Source organism: Natator depressus, chromosome 2 (assembly GCF_965152275.1).
Source record: "Natator depressus isolate rNatDep1 chromosome 2, rNatDep2.hap1, whole genome shotgun sequence".
NCBI classification, from domain to species: domain Eukaryota; kingdom Metazoa; phylum Chordata; order Testudines; family Cheloniidae; genus Natator; species Natator depressus.
This window is the reverse complement of record NC_134235.1, coordinates 42,470,725-42,490,088: the sequence shown is the minus strand read 5'-3', so window position 1 is coordinate 42,490,088 and position 19,364 is coordinate 42,470,725. Positions and strand designations below refer to the sequence as shown.

The window sequence follows — 19,364 nt, the reverse complement described above, 5'->3', positions numbered from 1 at the left end:
CAACCTTGTTACACCAGATTTAAGTCCCAGGAGGAAGGTATCCAGACCCTTTAAGAATTTAAGTGACATAGGATTAGAAAATACTGAGTTACCCGTAACTGGAACATGGAAAGTGAAGATACCTGCCAGGTGAACCCTGATGGAACTAATGGATAAACCTTGTTGTTTCAAGTAGGACAAGTAGTCCAAAAATGGTGGCTAGAGGTGCAAGGACAAACTCCCTTCTGTTTTGACCATAAGGAGAATAATTTCCACTTCAGCTGGTAAGTGTATCTAGTAGATGGCTTTCTACAATTTGTGAAGATGTTCTGCACATTCTCAAAACACTCCACCTCATGAGAAGCTAACCATGGAGCATCCAGGCCATCAGATGGAGAGCAGCGGGGTTGCGATGTAGGGATGACTGTGGTCCTTGGAGATTGGGTCAGGTTCTGAAGGCAGTCTCAAAAGGAGCCCTGGGGGATAGGCTCAACATACTGAAGAACCAATGCTGGCAGAGCCACGCCAGTGCTATGAGGATCATACAAGAATGATCATGCCTGAGCTTGAGCAACACCCTGGGAAGAAGTGGGAAAATAGGCATGCAACAGCTTGTCCTTCCAAGATGATAGGAAAGCATCTGTCAGAAATCCCTGAGACCTGCCCTGGAACAAAAGACCTGGCACTTTGTTAAGACAAGTTGTAAACAGGTCAATGTGAAGGACACGCTTGTTTTGAAAAATGAATCTCATGATATGCAACCTGAGATACAGCAGGGATCACAAGTGAAAGATCTGCTCAAGTGATCCACCAAGCTGTTCTGAGCATCCGGAAGGTGGGAGGCTTTGAGATGTATTACACTGGTGATACAAAACTCCCAAAGATGTAGTCTTCAGAGAGATGATCTGATCTGGCACCTTCCTGCCTGTTCCCGCAGAACATTGCCACAGTGTCGTCCGTGAAGACATGAAGATGTTGTCCCTTGATGACAGTGAGAAAAGCTTGATAGGCCAGATGAATAGACCGCAACTCCCGCATGTTTATGTGGAGATCCAAATCTTGTTGGACACACAGATCTTGAGTTTTAAGTCTCCTAGGTGAAGTCCCCAACCTAGAGAAGAAGTGTCTGTAACTAGTGTTAATATGTGAAAGGGAGGGGCAAAGGGAACAACCTTAAACACATTAGCCAGGTCTGTCCACCACACCAAGGAGGCTGGCACTCCTGCAAAGGAGGCTGGCACTCCTGCAGTGTCAGGACAGCTGGGCAATCAGCAGTGGCTCAATCAGGAGCAGGCAGAGGGTGAAGCAGGCAGGCGCTGGAGCAAGGGAACAACCAGGCACAGACTGGAGTAGGAGCAATCTGTCAGTATTAACAGGCAGCTAGGAGTATCTCCAACAAGGAAGCAATGTTGAGCAGACTGGAGTGGCTGCTTTTCTTAGGAGCCTATACACCTGCCATGTGGACACCTTGTTAGACCCTTGCTTGTGGACTGGCTAGATCCTTAGGACTCTCCGGCTCAGCGATGACTCCTCAAACTCAAAACACTTATCATATGCAAGTACCTGAATCAACATGTCCAGTGGATGATGAACTAAGGAGTATGAGGACTTTAAACATCCCTGCAATTTCCTGAGATTAACTCTGGCATTCCAAACCACATACATACAGGCATATGAGTCAATTTCTCATTGTTGTAAGCAAATGCTGGGTGAGGACAAAGCTGAACCTTATCTTTGAAGAAAACAGTATAAGTGGGTTCCGAGGTCAAGGCCTGAAGTTCCAGAACGCTTCTGGCCAAAGTAATTGCCACCAGGAAGGCAACCTTCCACAAGAAGAGCAGCAGGGAGCAAGATGCCAGGAGCTCGAAGGGTGGCCTCATGAGCCTGGATCAGATCCCCAGGAGGAACTGGGTCACGAACTTGCAGGTGGAGACTTTCCAGACCCTTGATGAACCTGCTTCTCATCTCATGGGCGAAGACCAATCTGCCTTGGATCGGAGAATGGAACACCGAGATGGCTGTTAAGTGGACTTTGATTGAGGACCACGATAGACCTTGGTGAAGGAGATTCTAGTCTAGGATGGACTGCAAGGATGCCTGAGCCAGGCTCCTCTCGGCTGCCCAGCATATGAAGCGATTCCACTTGGCCAGGTAGTTGGCTCTAGTAGAGGGCTTTCTGCTGCCTAGCAAAACCTGTTGGAGTTGGTCCAACCATGCTCTCTCCTCTGGATTCAGGCAGGCGAGGTTCGGATGGAGGAGTCCTGTGAGATCAAGTAAGGTCTGAGTGGGAGCATCAGTGGGGCTGTGACTGCGAGATCTAGAGGAATGCCAGACCAAGGCTGATGAGGCCATGCTGATGCAATGATGATAACCTTCACCTTGTCCCCCTTGATCTTCAGAAAGACTTTGTGAACTCAGGGAATTGGATGGATGGAGTGCAGCAGGCTGTCTGCCCATGACTGTAGAAAGACATTGGACAGGGAACCTTTGTCTTGACCGTGCCTTGAGCAAAAGCAAGGACATTGCGTGTTCTGTATGAGGGCGAATAGGTCCACCTGGGTAGTTCCCCACCACAGGTGGAGAGACCACTCATGGTGAAAGGGAAATGGTTTCCTAAGGTGATCCGCCAACACATTCCGCTGCCCAGGGAGATGAGATGCCTCCAGGTGAATGGAATGCTTCACGCAGAAATCCCATAACCTGAGAGCTTCTTGGCAGAGGACCTTGGACCGGGAGCCTCGCTGTTTGATGACATAAAACAGGTGGGTTGGGCAAGGAACACTTTGCAGGCCAAGTGTATTGTCCTGAGCGCCTTTACATTTATGTGTAGGGATAGCTTTTCTGCTACCAGAGACCTTGGTTCCTGAGATCGTCGAGGTGAGGCCATCACACTACATCCGATGTGTCAGATGTCAATGTTATTGTGCACCATGGGGATACGAAGGGTACTCCAAACAGAACTGAGGCTGGGCCCAACCACCACATTAGGGATGCCAGGAGTGGCAGTGGGATGGTAAGAACCGAGTCCAAACAGTGCCTGCTTATGGAGTAAACTGAGGCAAGCCACATCTGAAGCAGTCTGAAATGTAGCCACATGTACTGTACCACATAGGTACATGCTGCTATGTGTCCCAGCAGTTGTAGACAGACATGGGCGGTCATCAACGGGTAGTCCAACACCTGGGGTGATTAGGTCTGCCATAGCTCTGTATCTGGTCTCCGGGAGAAATGCCCAGGCCTGAGAGGCATCGAGCACCGCTCCTATGAATTCTATTTTCTGGACCAAGCCCAACATCAACTTTTGCTCATTTATTAAGAGGCCCAGCGCCTGGCAGGTGGCTCACACTACACTGATGCTTTGCTGAACTTGAGCTTGTGAGTGGCCTCTTATGAGCCAATCATTGAGGTATGGGTAAATCGATATACCTCAAGGCCTGAGGTAGGTAGGGACTACCGCCATTCACTTTGTGAAAACTTACAGAGCCGCCGACATGCCAAAGGGAAGCACCGTAAATTGATAGTGGCTGTGGCCCACCATGGAAAATGGAGACGTGGAAGTACACATCCTTTAAATCGAGGGAGGAGTACCAGTCTACTGGACCAGGGAGGGAATAATGGAGGCCAGGGAGACCATGCGGAAACTCAGTTTCTTGAGATACTTGTTGAGGTGATGCAAGTCTAGGATGGGCCAGAGGCCCCCTTACTTCTTGATTCCCAAGGTGAAACGGGAGTAAAATCCCTTCCCTCTCAGTTCTGGAGGAACTAACTTCACAGCCCTGCCTTGTACTTCCTGGATGAGAACTTGCTCATAAGAAGGGTCTCTGAAGTGGGACAGGGAAGGGGGGTATAGTAGAGGGATAGACACAAACTGAAGGGTGTACCCCTATGCTATGGTATAAGTACCCAGTGGTTCAATGTAATTGACGACCAAGCAGGGAGGTATGGTGAAAGGTGGTTTAAAAATAAAATGGGGAATGGATCCGGGAGGGAGACTGGTAGGTCTTCCCCGAGCGTGCCTTCAAAAGGCCTGTCTATTTCTGCTCAGGAACCAGCTAGTGCCCTGCTGAGTAGTGGTAGAGGATGGCTGGCCCTGGTGGCACCTATAATCTTTTCCTCTTCTTTTATATGGCTCATGTCTGGGTGCCCCAAGAACCTGGGTGGCTGTTGTGGTCTGAAGTGCTTCCTGGAGGTCAACAGTTTATAAAGGCCTTAAGACCACAGTGTGGCCCTGGAATCCTTGAGACTGTGTAATCTGGTGTTCTTCTGGTCTGAGAATAACAAGGTTCCCTCAAATAGGAGATCCTGCACCAACTGCTGAACCTCTTGGGACAGTCCTGATGACAACATTCACAAACTACACCTCATAGTGACCGCCGATGCCATTGTCCTGGCTACCGAATCTGTTGCATCTAAACCTGGAGGGATGTTCTAGTCACCACCTTTCCTTCCTCCACGATGGACTTGAATTGCTGCCATGACTCTTGATGCACGGAGTCCTTAAATGTTCCCACTGAATCACGGACATTGAAATTGTATCTCCCCAGCAGCGCCTGCTGATTCGAGATACAAAGTTGAAGGCTAACAGTGGAATAAACCTTCCTACCCAATAGATCAAGGCATTTAGCATCCTTGTTCTTTGGGGTAGTGCTTGTTTAGCCCTGTCTATCCTGCTCGTTAGTGACAGAAACCACCAAGGAACCCAGGGGGAATGAAGGGGTGAGGTGCAAATACATATATTTGAATCCCTTGGTGGGAACATAGTATTTTTTCTCCGCCCTTTTAGAGGTCAGGGCAGAGATGATTGGTCTGCCACAACTTTACCAACTAACTAGCCCATCATGCACAGGTAAGGCCACTTTAGAGCAGTGGTTCCCAAACTAACAAACTGTGAACCCCTTGCACTAAAATGTCATGTCTCACGAATTCCCCTGGAAATATTCATTTTTCGCAGGATTTTCTCCTTTACCTGAGTATAAATTATAAAAGCAGTGATCTTGGAAATATAAAATTTGTTTTTATGACATGCTTATTACACACTATTTATTATTTATCATTACAGTATTTTTATTACATTATGAAAACGGCAACACCCTTCAAAGATCTAGCTTTTGTAGATTGTGTCACTTTGAATAAGCCTGTTATAAGACAAGGTTCCTATGTTTCATCAAGGAGTATCAGATGTGAAACAGCATGAAGGTATTTAAGAAGCCAACTCAAAGAATTCCTCCTACACAAGCATTCAGGTCTTGAGCAGTCCCGGCAAACAACGCACGTTACAACAAAGCTTAAACTTGTTCTTCATAATAATTTTAAAAACAATACTAGCTGCCTATTTAATTTTAAAAACAGAAAAAAATAACCACCTCCCTTTCCATTTCTTATAAGGAGTCTTGAAGTTTAAATCTCCTCACTGTGATAGATATGCTTGCTTTGATTTGCTTAGCTCTTGGAAGTCCAGAGGCTCCAGGCTGCTGGCCCCCTGCTCCCTGGGGTCCCTAGGGACAGCTCTGTCTGTCATTAGGGAATTTTTTCCTGAGAACCCCCTGTAACATTTTGCGAACCCCATGTTGGGAACCACTGCTTTAGAGGGAGCTGTGGCAGCCAAAATATCAAATAGACTGTCTGTGGGCTCTGTCAACTCCTATGCCTCTAGGCCCAGGTTGGCGGCAAAACTTTTAAGGAGCTCTTGATGGGCCCTAAAATTGTCCGGAAGCAGCAGGTTAGTGGGACCTGTGATTGCCTCATCTGGGGATGAGGAGGAGGATGCCACTGGTACCGAAGGATCTGAATCCTCTACCGCCCCCAAAGTAATCTCTATCAGAGGTACCACCAGGGTCTTGGTACCGCTGTCGGAGTCCAAGCCCAGCTCTGGAACTGGCTGTGGTGGGGCTGCAGACTCTCTCTAGGAAACCGCAAAAGACTGAGGGTGAGAGAACTACCTGAACACCACAGGGAACCCCCACAGGTTCCAGCATTGCCAACGCATGGGCCACTGCCCCCGAGGCCATAAGTCCATAGATGGTCCAGTACCGAAGTCCAGTGCACAGGCTGGGTGGTGGCACCACTTTTGTGGAGTAGCAGATTCCCTACAGAGTCTGATGAAGACGACTCCTCCTCCGATGACCAAGGCAGAGCAGTTGCCGTTCCCTCCTGCTGGCTATGATGAGGAACCGGTGAATGGTGTAGGGTTGGGGATCGATGACTTGGCACTGGATACCGGCTATGAGTAGCTGGTGATCAGTGCCAGGACCCCAGCATCTGGTGCTGGGGCTCTGATGACCGGTGTTGGGCGCTGGAGACAGACACTTCGATGCCAGAGACCAGCATGGCTATGGAGACTGGCGCCGAGTTGGGGACCATTGCCAAGGTCCCATGGCGGTCTTCCCTCTGGTGTTGGTTCTACAGAGGCAGGTGGTCCTGGGGTGTGGGAGGCACTGGCAAGGCCATAAGGTCCCTTGCCGCTTGGAAGGCTTTCAGCGTGGAGGGGGCTCTCAAGTGCGATGTACTCCGGCCGCTCCCAGGAGTGAGAGGTGAGTCCTGGGTCAGCCTAGGCACTGCAGGTGGAGTCAGCTCTGCAGTCAAATGCCTCTGTGGGGAGGACGAGTGGCCCAGCATGAGTCTCAACTTACCACCTCTGCCCCTATTGTCTCTCCTGGGCACTTGGAAGTGCCCTCCTCCCGTGGGCTTCTTGTACTGCTTTCTTGGCTCCTGGGATGTAGAGTGGTGTTGATGGGGGCATGGTCCCAGAGGAGTGCTGCACACTAAACCCGACGTGCTCAATGCAGAGTCCGACCAGCTCGGTTCCAAAGCCAGTTCCATGAGCAGGGCCTTTAGACAAATGTCCCTGTCTTTCTAGGTATGTGGCCTGAAGCCCTGGCAAATTTTGCACTTGTTCTTGATGTGAACCTCCCCATGGCACTTTAGGCAGCTCCAACAAGGATTGCTCACCAGCATGGGCTTACTACATGAAGCACATGGTTTGAACCCCGGGAACCAGGGAATGCCCTGTCTCTGGGATGATGTCCCCTCAGGGGACAACTAACTCTAAAACTAAGACTATTTACAACACCACAGTTCAGCAACCACTGGAGAAGGCTTGCAAATGCAAGGAAGAGAATGCTGTACCAGCAACCGTCACGGGCGGGTAAGAAGGAACTGGAAGGGCACAGGGTCGGTGGTGCCTCTTATACGGGTCATGAGTGTAGGGCTCACAGGGGTGCTAGAGCTAGCCCTATGAATACCACAGAGGGGAAAAAATCTCTGGCACTGGGGCACATGGTGCACACACTCCTGACACAGAAAGGAAATGAACAAACACTCGAAGAAGGAGGATCAGATTCTGGTGCGACTGATTTCTACTTGGAGCCTGGATCGACTTCATATCAGCCAGTCATTCAGGCAAGGAAATAACTTGTATCCCTGCTTTCCTTAGGAACGTAGCCACCACCACCATGCATTCTGTAAATAATTGCAGGGCAACAGACAGGCTGAAGGGTACTACTGTAAACGGAAAATGCATGTTGTTGATTAGAAATACTAGAAATCTCCTGTGGCTTTAATGGGCAGCCACACGGAAATACATATCCTTCATGTTGAGGGCAGCGTACCAGTTGCCAGGATCCAGGGAGGGGACAATGGAGGTCGGGGTAACCATATATAAAGAAAACAAGATTTCATATTTGTTCAGATTTTGCAGATCTAAGATGGGTCGGATCCCTCCTTTTGCCTTTGGAATCAAGAAGTAACGCTAATAGAAACCCTTCCCTCAGAGAAGAGGGGGAACCTCCTCTATAGCTCCCAAATGGAAGAGAGACTGGATCTCCTGGAGGAGAACGCTTCATGAGAGTGGTCTCTTAAAAGGAATGGGGGTAGGGAGTGGAAGGGAAGGATGGCAATAAAGTGCAAGATGTATCCCTGCTCTGCAGGGATACATCTTGCACTTTAGAACACATCAATCTGTGGTAATACATCAATCTGCGGTAATATGGGACCAAGCAGATGGGATAGCCAGTCAGAAAAAAATGAAGGAGAAACTTGCAAGAGTGGATCTGGTAGTCTATCCTCAACAAGGTAGTCAAACATACTGCTTGGAATTTCTAGACTGCCTCCAGGAACCTGCCATAGATGAAAACTGAAGAGGTAGAGATCTCCTCCTATGTTTTTTCCCCCCCCTTGGCTGAGCTGCTGCTCTCCTGCTCTACCCTTACGCAGCCCAGGTGGGTGGGGAAAGTGACATGGATGCAGCGTTTCTGATGTCGTTCCTCACTCCCTCCCTCACAACCCCCATAGGAGAGAGCGGAGAAGCAGCGTTCAAGGGGGGGAGCGAGCAGCAATGCCAGCTGCTCTGTGCATCCAGGTCAGTTTCCCCACAGGGGCACAGTAGAGGGGTGCAGGGGTTAGGGGTGTGGGAGGGAGAGTGCAGGAGTTGGGACGCAGGAGGGGGGCGCAGGGGTTGGGACAAAGGGAGCACAGTTTAGGGGTTGGGGAGCCCACAGGGACCAGGGGCAATTGTGGGGCACCCATGGGAACCGGAGCACCAAAATACAAGTTCGCCCAAGACACCATTTTTCCTAAGGCCAGCCCTGAAAGCAAGCCAACACACTCCAACTACCAACCACAGGTAGCAAGATGGAACTGAGGATGGTGCAAGATGGCTCAACCCTTTATACCATCACGGAGCAGCATAGGGCACATGCACCACACCGACAGGTAACACTGAGGGAAAAATCTCTGATTAGTGCACTGCGCACACATGCACACACATCCCTGAAGAGGAATGGACATGTGCAATCATTGAAGAACCATCTTCAGTTCCATCCTGGGCTCTGGAGGGGAGTGTTCTCTCGTGGGCACAGACTCTTTTGCATCTTCCCCCAAGTGTGACCCCCTTCTGCTCCACCCCCTCCAACTTGCCCCTGTTCTGACTCTACCCTAACCCTGGCTCCTCATCTTAGTCCCATTTTCTTAACCTAGGCAGTCCCAATTTCCACTATTCACGATTCTTATCACTGTCCCAGTCTCCTTGCCCAGCCATTGCCAGTTCCCTTGTGCGCACCCCCTAGCTCCTTGTCCTCAGTTTCCTTGCCCAGTCAGTCCTATCTCCCTTCCTGCCAGCTCCTCATCAGATATGTCTCTCCCACCGCAGCATTGCCTCCGATCATCCTCCACCCATATTCCCAATTCCCACTGACTCCCAGTCTCAATTGCTGTCCCCCGGGGTCCTCATCCAGTATCAGTGCTCCTCCCCATCCCACCTTCCAGCTCCTTGTTCCAGTAACTTTGCTCAGTCAGTCCCAGTTTCTCCCTCATACTCCAGTTTCTCGTCAGGTCTGTCTTCCCCCTGCAACTCCTCCATCTCACCCCATGGGTTCTCATCCCAGTCTCCTTGCCCAGCCAGTCCTAGTCTTCCCCATACCTAGTCATCCCATATATGCCCCGTACTTATAGCTCCCAAACCCTCCTCCATTTCCCTCCCAGGATCCTTGCTCAGCCAGTTTCAGTCTCCCCCCAGGTCCCAATCTCCTTGCCCAGCCATTACCAGTTCCCCACCCCTCAAGTCTCAATATTCCTCTCCATGCCACTCCCCCAAGGCTTTTTTGTACTAATCTACTTTCATCCCATCTCCCTGATCTGGGTCTCATCCCCTTTGCATTGAAATTGGACAGCTTCCTCCTCCCATGCTGCCTGGGCCCAGCAGGGCACAGAGTATAGGAGACATTCTCCCTGCTCTTAGTTCAGATGCCCAGACCTGGCACTGCGGGAAGCAGCCCAAACCTGCAATTGCAAATCTTGCCCCACACTGGCACTTTCACTGCACTGCAGCAGTGTCCACGCATCATTTTATGGCAGGGAAAGCTGTTGCAATGTAGTTCACACCTTGGCTTATCACACAGTTACTCGCCATATAGACAAACTCTTAACAGTTAATTATAGGCAGTGCAGGTAGTACCAGCTATAGTTATATTTCCATTATAAAACCCTGTGTTCAATGACTTATAACTTTGCCAAATTTTAACCATTCAGGCTGAAACTTCCCATGTAGGGTGTGTGCTTAAGGCTGAATTTTTTTAAAAAAAGTTTTAGCTAAAATGGTTCTCCATTTCTGAGGAGATTCTTAACTTATAAGTGCTTAACTTTACAACCTTAACTTTTTAAACATTTTCTTTTGTTTTTTATAAAATATATGTGTTGATTAAACTTAAACAATATGGAGAATCAAAGCTATAACAAACTCCCTTCAGTTTGAAGATGCTTTTGTGCCAAAAGCATTGGAACCATAAGTAACAGAAATAGTTTGGACCATAATGTGTATTTTATACAGAAATGAATGTACACAAGAACCTATTTAACAAATAATTAACAGGCACAAATATAAAAGTATTTGTTTTCTATTTTAAAACATATATTCTAACTGCTATGTTTAAAGGTCAACAAGAAGCCAGGTGAACCAAAATGTTGTAAGGACTAAGTGACCACAATACTTATTAAATGCTGGTTAGAAGTCACAAGAAGACAGAAGAGTGATTCTAGCTTACCAACTGAAGTGAACAGAAAGGAATTACTGATATACAGCTGTTTTGTCCTACTGTTTCATTAACTGCTACATTCATCCAAGCAAATGATTAAAATTGGTCTATACCACTGTGTAATGGATTGATTAAATTAATTTATGATTTATCAAAGAATGCAGAGAGATTCTACCTGAATGAACACATTTGCAAAGGAAGAAAACAGAGAAGTTGCAACTTAAAAGGTAAACAGAGATATGCAAAAATTGGTCAAGCACTGCACCTTGAACTTTATAAATACTATTACCTAGTCATCTTTATTCCTTCCTCTCTCTCTCTCATTTTTAAATTCTATTTCAGCTAATGAAACTTATAAATTTATAATAATTCAAGTGTGTAATTTAGCTAAGCAACATATATATAAGAACCATGAGAAATGTGGTTGTGTAACTGGTTAATTAAAATTACTCAACTAGTTTGTATTTTATAACTGTATGGTTCTCATATACCCAGTCAGCCAAGGAAACACCATTGTCAGTGTTACACCCACCAGGAGATCTTTGAACACATCAGGGTCCAAGAGATTATTCCACATAGCCATAATGTTGGGTGGTATCAGATCCCACATTGCAGGAGGAGGACAGGTACACTGGAGAATGTCTATGGCATTCCATGGTTGCAGAAGGCAAAGCATTCCCGCCATTTCACTCTCTCCTCTCCTCTCCCAAAGTAAGAATCACAATTATCTCCAAACTTGGTAGAGTACAGAATGACTGTGGAGGATCCATAAGCCGGATCAACAGAGAAGTTTAGCTAGCTAAAACCCAGTAAAATCTAAAGAAGTCATATCCTTGCTACTAATGGAACTTTGTTCAGGCCACATGGACTCCACTTTAATAAAGAACACCATTTAATCAATAAAGTCAGTCTGACTGGGATAAAACTGAGTGTTTTCATTTTTACTATTAATCAGCAAGACGCATAATTCACAGGACATCTTAATTTCAGTAATCTGTTACACAAAGAAGCTCCGTTAAAATTCTGAAATGTAACAATAGTAAAATAGCAAACACTGTGTCAAAATGTTATGCAATGAGCTTTTCAGATGATTTAAAAACAAATTCAAAAGGAATAAAAAAAACAGATCAAAAATGTGTATTATGAAGCACTTGTACTACATTGCTATCTTTTAAATTGCATTTTCAACCTTTAAAATACAAGTTCTTTCTAAAATAAACTCACTATTCTAGGGTTTCTATTTATTTCCATCCAAAGTATTTAAAAGAAGTCAATATGCTAGAACAATAATTATTTAAATTCTCTCCGGTTGCAAGGATTTTTTGTTTATTATTATTTTATCACAACTAGAATTGATCAACCCTATAATACTGTGGAATAAGATAAGAAATTAAACCAAAAATATAGTGTGGGCTGTTAAAGCTTTTTTAAACATGGAAATTTAGGAATTGAAAATATATTCAGCTTAATGCCTGTAGAGCTATGTAAAGTTTAACATTTCCATAACACGTGTTTTTAACTGAACACTGTGGAACAAAGCAATTTTCAAAAATATGGAACAAATTCCAAAATTTGTAATCTCTCTTTACTTCCTGGATTTTGCACCCCAGCCCACCCTCCCCACCATCATGGCATCCGACTACCTTGTTAAAAGGAGTTAGAGATGAAATAAGGGAAGATTACTCACCAACAAACCTGTTTGTCATATCCTCTCTTCTCCCACTCAGCAATAGCTCTTACAGACAGTATTATGGCTTCACCTATTGGGAAGCTGGAGGCAAAAGGTCTGTCAATCAAAGACAATATATAAACTCTATTCTGTCCAGTGAGAAAAAAATATCTAAAACAGGATGTAAGATACTAAGGTGTAGGCAGTACTGTTAGGCTGGTGTCGTGGAGTCCAGAGGCGGCTACAAGGCAGTGGTCAGAGTAGTTGTGAGAGCTGAAATCATTAGACAAGAGTCAGGGTAGAAGTCAGGCTGGGGTTGGAGTCTGAAGATCGGAGAGCGAAATGAGATGACACAAGGCAAGGTCTGGAGTTGCAGCGAGTCAGAAGTCTGTGTGGTTGCCCAGACAACTTTCTGGGGCACGCTTCAGGGTTAAAAAGTAAGAGTGGTCCAATCAGAGCACCCCAGGGTGCTGCTGCTCTGGCCCCTTTGGGCAGTACTTCTTGCAGCACCTAACTGCCACAATGGTCCTTGGATGTGGCTCTGCATGACTTCCTAGGGGCGATGTGGGAACATCAATTGCTCCAGGTTTCGCTGACCTAGATTCTAGTGCTGTGGATTCTTAAACAGGAAAATAGCAACAGAGATGAAAGAAAATAATTGGCAACACCCCAAGTGAGAAGGCGGGAGAGATGGAGGACAAAAGAAAAGAGAACTATGACAAACAGGATTACCTGTAAGCAATACTGCCTTGTCATTTTGTAGATCCCAGTTCTCCCATTTTACCTGGCAACGGCCCTTACAGACAGCAACTGTATCCCAAAACTTATCTGTACAGTAGCCAAATGCAAGAGTCTGCAGCAAAAGACTGGACCATCTGGTAGTGGTGGGTGAAACTAAGTAGCTGCCTTGTTAGTAGTAGAAACAGGCATTTAAACCTGCCAAGCCCAAAATATTATCATGACCCAAGAGCAGTGACACTTCTGACATGAGGATGAGATTTCATACCTTGGTCATACAAGAACAACGCTCTTGCTCCTTCTGGGCAATAGCAGGTTGCCTTGCCTTTATTACAGCTCTGAATACAATATTTTTAAGAGTTTGTGTAATATTTGACATGACCACGCACTCAGGGAGAAAAACAGTTGGACACAAAGGGAAATTAGGGAGATAATCAATTAATTCAAATCACTCACTATTGAAAGAGAGAGATTCAATAGCAACTAGAAGTGCCTCCTTGAGAGAAAGCAATTTCAGAAATGCTTCTCCCAGTTTCAGAAGGGACACCTACAGACATCTGAAAAACTAATGACAAATGTCTGAGGGCTAACAGGCCAGTACTTTGGTTCCCAGCTCAATGTGAAGAGACTGCTTTCTCTTGCAACTGACAATGTCCCTTACCTGAATGATCTGCATATTGCAGCAATTGCAGCAAAATAACCTTCAACCCTCCATATAGAAAGTAGAGGACTTAAGGGAGCATAATTGTGCATCCATCCCTCTCTCTAATACCTAGCAGATGAAGGAATGGTCAGCTACTTTGGTGATAGGCACTATAGAAAACCCTAAAATAGAGGGAAAGGTCGATGTCCCAATCTGAGTGTACAAATTTAAGTCCAATTCCTCAAGGACGATAAGGCCATTGTGGAGAAACTAAATGAATTCTTTACATCGGTCTTCACGGCTGAGGATGTGAGGGAGATTCCCAAAGCTGTGCCATTCTTTTTAGGTGACAAATCTGAGAAACTGTCACAGATTGGGGTGTCCTTAGAGAAGGTTTTGGAACAAATTGATAAACTAAACAGTAATAAGTCACCAGGACCAGACAGTATTCACCGAAGAGTCATTAAGGAACTCAAATGTGAAATTACAGAACTACTAACTGTAGTTTGTAACATTTAAATCAGCTTCTGTACCAAATGACTGGAGGATAGCTAATGTGATGCCAATTTTTAAAAAGAGCTCCAGAGGTGTTCCTTGCAATTACAGGGCGGCAAGCTTGACTTCAGTATCGGGCAAACTGGTTGAAACTATAAAGAACAAAATTGTCAGACACACAGATGAATATAATTTGTTGGGGAAGAATCAATATGTTTTTTTAAAAAGGGAAATCATGCCTCACCAATATACCAGAATTCTTTAAGGGGGTAAACAAGCATGTGGACAAGGGGGATCCAATGGATATAGTGTTCTTAGATTTTCTGAAAGCCTGTGACAAGGTGCCTCACCAAAGGCTCTTAAGCAAAGTAAGCTGTCATGGGATAAGAGGGAAGGTCCTCTCATGGATCAGTAACTGGTTAAAAGATAAAAAACAAAGGGTAGGAATAAATGGTCAGTTTTCAGAATGGAAAGAGGTAAATGGAGTCCCCCAAGGGTCTGTACTGGGACCATCCTATTCAACATATTCATAAATGATCTGGGAAAGGGGGTAAACAGTGAGGTGGCAAAATTTGCAGATGATACAAAACTACTCAAGATAGTTAAGTCCCAAGCAGACTGCGAAGAGCTACAAAAGGATCTCACAAAACTGGGTGACTGGACAACAAAATGGCAGATGAAATTCAATGTAGATAAATGCAAAGTAATGTACATTGGAAAACATAATCCCTACTATACATATAAAATGATGGGATCGAAATTGGCTGTTACCACTCAAGAAAGAGAATTTGCTGTTATTGTGGATAGTTCTCTAAAAACATCCATTCAATGTGCACCGGCAGTCAAAAAAGCTATCAGAATATTGGGAACCATTGAGAAAGGGATAGATAATAAGATAGAAAATATCATATTGACTCTATATAAATTCATGCTACACCCACATCTTGAATACTGTGTGCAGATGTGGTCGCCATATCTCAAAAAAAGATATATTGGAACTAGAAAAGGTACAGAAAAGAACAAAAATGATTAGGGGTATGAAATGGCTTCCACAGGAGGAGAAATTAATAACACCGGGACTTTTCAGCTTGGAAAAGAGATGACTAAGGGGGGATATGATAGAGATCTATAAAATGTTGTCTGGTGTGGAGAAACTAAATAAGGAAGTGTTATTTACTCCTTCTCAACACAAGAACTAAAGGTCACCAAATGAAATTAATAGGCAGCAGGTTTAAAACAAACAAAAGGAAGTATTTTTTCATACAAAGCTCAGTCAACCTGTTGAACTCTTTGCCAGAGGATGTTGTGATGATCAAGACTATAACAGGATAGGTCCATCAAAGGCATATTAGCCAGGATGGCCAGAGATAGTGTCCCTAGCCTCTGTTTGCCAGAAGCTGGGAATGGGCGACAGGATAGATCACTTGATGATTACCTGTTCTGTTCATTCCCTCCGAAGCATCTTGCATAGGCCACTGTCGGAAGACAGGATACTGGGCTAGACCAGAGGCGGGCAAACTATGGCCCGCGGGCCACATCCGGGCCACAGGACTGTCCTGCCCCCCCCCCCCCGAGCTCCTGGCCCAGGAGGCTAGTGCCCGGCCCCTACCCTGCTGTCCCCACTCCTGTGCAGCCTCAGCATGCCGCGCTGCCAGCACTCTGGCCCGCCACTCTTGCAAGCTCCAGCCACTCTGAGTGGCATGGTAAGGGGGCGGAGGGGTTGGATAAGTGGCAGAGGGTCCTGGGAGCAGTCAGGGGACAGGGGGCATTGGATAGGCGTGGAAGTCCCAGAGGGGCTGTCACGGGGTGGAGGTGTGGATAGGGGTCGGGGCAGTTGGGGACGGGGAACAGGGGGTGGTTGGATGGGGTTGAGGTTCTGGGGGGAGTCAGGGGACGAGGAACGGGGGGGTTGGATAGGCATGGGAGTTCCGTGGGGCCTGTCTGGGGGCAGGGGTGTGGCTAGGGGTCGGGGAAGTCAGTGGACAGAGGTCCCGGAAGGTCAGGGGACAAGGAGCAGGGTGGGGTTGGAGGTTCTGAGGGGGGCAGTCAGGGGGCAGGAAGTGGGAGGGGGCGGATAGGGGGCAGGGGCCAGGCTGTTTGGGGAGGTACAGCCTTCCCTACCCGGCCTTCCATACAATTTCACACCCCAATGTGGCCCTCAGGCCAAAAAGTTTGCCCACCCCGGGCCAGACGGATCTTTGATCTGACCCACTATGGCCATTCTTATGTTCTTATTCCTTCTCCAGGAGGAAACACCCCAAGCTACATCCTCCAAAAATCCTACAGTGAAATACCATCTTCATTCAGCTTCCAGGATGTCAAGGCTAGGTGACATGAGCTGGGGAAACTGACTTGTCTCTGGAACATATGCTCCAGGTGAAGGGCATTTATCAAGGAGGAGAACTTGGTGATACTCCTGTTCTCAAAGATGAAGAGCAACAAAGGAGGCAGTCGTATCATTTCTGACATGTCTTATTTTTCTCCAAAGTCCTGAGTCAAGAGGAAAGGAGAGGAACACTATCACAGTTCCTTGCCTCAATCTCAAGCAAATGAATAGATCCCTCAAAATTGGGATTGCAGCTCTTTCCAGGACTTGTTTAGTATGGTTATCTTGCTGGAAGCATACTAATAAACTGTTCGGAGACCCCACGAAGGTGAAGGCTGCACTCACTCATCCTTGCTAGAGGTACACTTTTCTGCGGCAGACAGGGACAGAGGCACTGGTAAGGTACAGAGACTGGGGAGGGAGAAGGACAGAACATGGTGCTGTGTTTTCCAAGCTGCCTGATCATATATGTTAGTTCAGTTAGGCTGTGTACTGGAACAGAGAAGTTCCTAAGACTGCAGGTCCGGAAGAACTGCCTAAGGGTATGCCTACACAGCACACTCCTGATGGCAGTGTGTAGAGTACATAAACTGCATGCCCCCCCCACAAATGGGTATAAACAACATTCTAGATAATGAGGCACTGTTTAGGCGCATCAAGACATGCCAAAACTCTCTCTCTTTATGCCGAAGCAGTGCCTCCAACAGCTATACTGCTATTTTTAGCAGTGTAATGTCCTGATGCCTCCCCACTGCCGGAGTCTTTTCATGCAGTGGAGAGGGAGTGGCAAAAGATTCCAGCAGCAGGGAAAGACTCCGGCAGCAGGGAGACAGTGGGGAAAGACTCCAGCAGCTCCCCATGGCAGTGAAAGTGGGAAGTTGCCAGAGTGGGAAGTTGCCACAGTGAAAGACTCCCTCAGTGCGGAAAGGCTCCCTCAGCTCCCTGCTGCATCCCCCTGGCCAGAGCCTTTCACTGCCATATTTAGCTACCCACTGTAGTGTGAACACAGCTTGTTTTTTGCTGCAGTGTAGATACACCTTAAAGCTGCAACATAACAATAGTGAAGGTACACTTTCTAAGAAATGAAAGATGCCCAAGTCTAAGAGGCAGGTAATGCGATGATGCAACCCAGATATGGGTGCTAGAGAAGAAGTGCAGACCCATAATAATTGGAGGGAGAGAAGCACCAAATGTGGTTGCCTTCTTGATAGACTAAGAGAAGGAAAGGACATCTTCCATGGAAAAAAAAATAAAGTACATTTGAAGGAGGATGGCTGAAGGTAGAAGTAAACCCACATGACAAGGTGCAAGCAAACTGCAAAATGACCCAAGAATTGAAAGCTCCACCATGATGAAATTAGAAAAAAGGAAACTGGAAATATGAGAAGTCTCTGGATAGAAGATGCCGCTAGCACAAAGAAGAAGAGAAAACTCCTTTCTCTTACAAACAGAACAGAAAAAAAACAATCATAATATGGAGTGAGGATGGTGGAGAAAGCGTCTTCATGGGACCTCCATATTCTATTATGTCTTCATCCACCCAACTCTTTTCCTCCCAGAATCTAAAACGCTGAGGAGATTCTGCCAATTGGTCTTTGCATCTACCTCTCCATTCCTGGTGAGAAGCCACCTGATGCTGGCACAGAGTGGAAAGTTGCATGGTTCTGGCCCTCACAGAGATAACATCTGTAGAGAGAGATGTTGAAAGAAATGGACATTTATGTCGAAAAGCTTCCAAAGTCTATGTGGCGGGCTCTGATAACCAATGTAGAGTGGGTTGTAGTCAAGACAACCGCTGCAACACCATAAGCCCTATTCGACCTCATTCCGGCCTCTGTTGAATGTGGGACCACATCTATGAGAACTTGGAACAAGAACATAGAAACAACTTGGCATCTACCCCATAACACTGGATAAGCAGAATCTAGATTCTCCGGCAAAGCCAGGTATTTCCATGCTATGAGGTAGGCACTGAAAATTTACTTTATGCTGGTTCCCATTCCTCAGAAGCCACATCCTGGATGGTAAAGTACAGCGGGAAGAATGCCTTTTATTTTTTAAAAAGTTTTCAGTCTTGTAGGCTCAGGAAAATGAATGTCCTGTGGAAGTGGTTCCAGCTCTACAAGACATATCAGTATCTTGGAATTGAAGAATGCTGGGGTTGGCCAGGGTGTGTACTGAAATCAAGGCTAGTTATTGGAAGTTAACCCTTCAAGGCACACAAAAGGCACAATAGAGAGAATGGGGCTCTAATCTTAGGCCATGTCTACACTAGTGAACTTACAGTGGCACAGATGTGCCGATGCAGCTGCGCTGCTGTAAGATCGCTCATGTAGCTGCTCTACACGAGATCTCTCCTGTCAACTTAATAAAACCACCTAAATGAGCAGTGACACAGTGCTGTATACATGAACACTTACGCTGGCAAAACTTATGTCACCCGTGTGTGTGTTTTTTTCACACACCTGAGCGACATATGTTTTGTCAATATAAGTGTGAGTGTAGACGTGGGCTTAAAGTTCTGCTCTACCCTAAAGTGACTGTAGGGGGAAAAAAACGGTTTGTGGAGTTCCATATTCATTGAATCTCACTGATTCCGATTTCCTCAGGTTGCAAGTAAAAGATTTGTTTCCTCCCCCCGACCCGCTACCTCACATAACTCCACAAACTCATCCTGGGTTCTGACAGTCAAGCTGGTTTCTCTCCATCTCTCACAACAGCATCACAAATAGAGGTTCTTTAGGCTCAGTTAAGCCCTTAATTAAACCTATGCAATCCTGCAGTCTTCAGACTGTGTTATCAGTCACACCTGCGGTTACAAAGATATCCTGAGGGGCCCAGGAGACTGATAAGTAGTAGCAGGGCTTACCTCATCTACTGATGCAGAGCACTGCCCCTCACCCATATGGAGAGACACTGTGTGGGTAGAGAAAGCAGCTGATCTAAAGAGCATTGGTGGATAGAGTCACGAGTGGAAGCAGTCATAGG

General features: G+C 46.3%; 1 protein-coding gene across 1 annotated transcript in view; it reads right to left on the bottom strand.

Moving 5' to 3' along the window:
• Positions 1–19,364, bottom strand: part of RAD54B (RAD54 homolog B) — a 127,997-nt gene that overhangs the window by 48,426 nt on the left and 60,207 nt on the right. The window lies entirely within an intron of this gene.